Consider the following 2555-nt stretch of genomic DNA (forward strand, 5'->3'; position numbering starts at 1 on the left):
CTCATCAGTCCTGGCTTTCATCTACTGAAACCCAGAAAATCATACAGCAAAAATTCAAGAGGGCTACCCCAATGACAAAATATTCCGATATAAACCCTAATATGAAAAAAGAAATATAGAAAATATTGAAAACCAGATCAGGCCCAAAGTATCTCAGAGGGGAGAAAAATGAAACCTTGCTCCTCTTTAATGTTCGTGTGCACAGCAGCATATTCCGAGCACTCGTGGCAGCGCACATTCCGTTCCTAGGCGCACACATTAGACAGAACAATGCTTGTAATAGTTATTTATTCATTTTATAAAACTCCTCATCCTTTTGATGAAATAATAAAAATTTTTCATTCGCATTGTCACTTCAATAAACAAATATATAACGTAAAGAGAAAAAGTGACCTCACAAGTGGAGGGTGACACGCTGTCACTCATTTCAGCTCTGTGGTACGCCACGAACTCTCATGAGATAGCAGAGGGGAACGACATAATTCCTGAAAATGTCCAGGAATTGAAGATGTTGTCAGAACAATTGCTGTAAATTCAGCAGAAGCAGAAAGGGGTTTTTCAAAGATAAACAATATGTTTAGAGAAGAGAAATGTGGAAAATATATATCAAACACAATAACTATCGTTTAATATACCAAACATAATGACTGTTGCCTGGTTGGCCTACCTCTAATGGAAAGGGATCCTACTCCCATAGTGAAGAGGAGGTTAATTATAAATCACACAGCTGATGATGCTCAGATAGAAGTGAAGAACATTGCAAGTGAGGACGCCAGTCAAGAACTAATATGGAAATAGCCTAAATAACAGTTTCATTGCTTTCTGTCAGGCTTTATTTAACGTCTTTCACTAATCTTTAAAAACTCTTTCTTATGAAAATCTAGTTTTGTGTACCTCTTTTATTGTTCTTATTTAAGTAAGAAATGAAATAATAATGACCTTTCAGGACATCTTTTTTATATTTAAAGCTGTCACTGGAGCAGCAGACTCTTTGTTAAATTATTTGCACATCACCACTGTCTAGCAACCTCAACTTTCTCAATCTCTGTCTTCACCATTTGCCAAGACTACCTGGCTTTGCCTGGATTTCTTTTCCCTGGGCTGTGGCCTGGAATTTTCATCCAGGCAAATAAGGCCAAGATAAAATCTATCTCATCTATTTCCTTTTCCTCAGGAATATTAATCCTGCACCGCTGTAGCCCAATGTTGGATAACAGTTGTCTCATATATTTTGTTTCTTTTTTTATTTGTTTACATCAGCAGGGAATGTCACCGACAGTTGGAAGCAGACGGCTAGAGCAGCATCTACGGTGTGAGCTTGAATGTATGTGACGATGTGTACGCGTGCACTTTGAGTGTCTTCCCAGGGGGTGTATAAGCCATACACGTTCACCAGAAATAGCTCTCATTAGGCGCCATGATCTTTTTAAATTGGTGGCTATTCACCTACAATGTGTTTTGGAGGAAATTCCCTGTTAGTGCTGCCTCATTTGAGAATCAGTGCAGCAGTGGCTTCTGAGCAAGGATTTGACATGTTGACACAGTGAAATAGGTGTTGGAAGTAGGGAGAACAGAGTATGGGAGGGTGAAGGAATTACTTAATGATTGTAAGCCGATGAACTGTTTCAGGGTTGGGGTCAGGAGGATTTGTCGCAGTGTTTTGTGTAGCTAGTTGTACCCAGGGGTAGCATTGCTGCCCAGAGCAGCTTTGACAGTTCCAGCAATAGAGAAACCGTCAGCCTCATGTGCCAGGATGCGTTCTTCATTCATCCATTTGTCCACCCAGCACTTCTTTTATTGAAATGTATCTGGCTTTGCTAAGGAATACAAAATAAGTAAAAGCTACAGTTCACGCCCTCCAGAAGCCTAGGATTCCTTTAGGGAGGCAAGACAACGTCACTGGTGTGATTATCATTTGCGTTATAAATTATTATTATTTACAGTTAGAAGAAGTCATGCTTTGTTTTGAGTGCAGTTAGTATAATCTTCTGTAGACTCGAAAGGCTTGTCTGCCTTGGATTAGTGTTAACTGTGAAGTGTGTTTGTGTGTCCTGCTCAGCTGTGAGCTGACTGTCTTAAAACTCTCCCTAAACAACCAGCGCATGACAGGAATTCAGTATTTTTAAAAATCATTTTATTGGGGGCTCGTACAACGCTTATCAAAATCCATCCATCCAGTGTGTCAAGCACATTTGCACATTTGCTGCCATCATCCTTCTCAAAACAGCTGCCTTCCACTCGAGCCCTTGGTATTAGCTCCTCATTTTCCCCTCCCTCCCCTTTCCCGCCTCCCTCATGAACCCCTGATAATTTACAAGTCATTATTATTTTGTCATATCTTACACTGTCCAACATCTCCACTCACCCACTCTTCTGTTGACCAACCTCCAGAGAGGTTGTATGTAGATCTTGTAATTGGTTCCCCCTTTCTACCCCACCTTCCCTCCACCCTCTCAGTATCCCCACTCTCACCACTGGTCCTGAAGGGTTCATCTGTCCTGTAATCCCTGTGTTTCCAGTTCCTATCTGTACCAGTGTACATCCTCCGGTCCAGC

This window comes from Echinops telfairi, unplaced genomic scaffold (assembly GCF_000313985.2).
Source record: "Echinops telfairi isolate 266 unplaced genomic scaffold, ASM31398v2 ScPeMD7_7424;HRSCAF=8462, whole genome shotgun sequence".
In the NCBI taxonomy this organism is placed as follows: domain Eukaryota; kingdom Metazoa; phylum Chordata; class Mammalia; order Afrosoricida; family Tenrecidae; genus Echinops; species Echinops telfairi.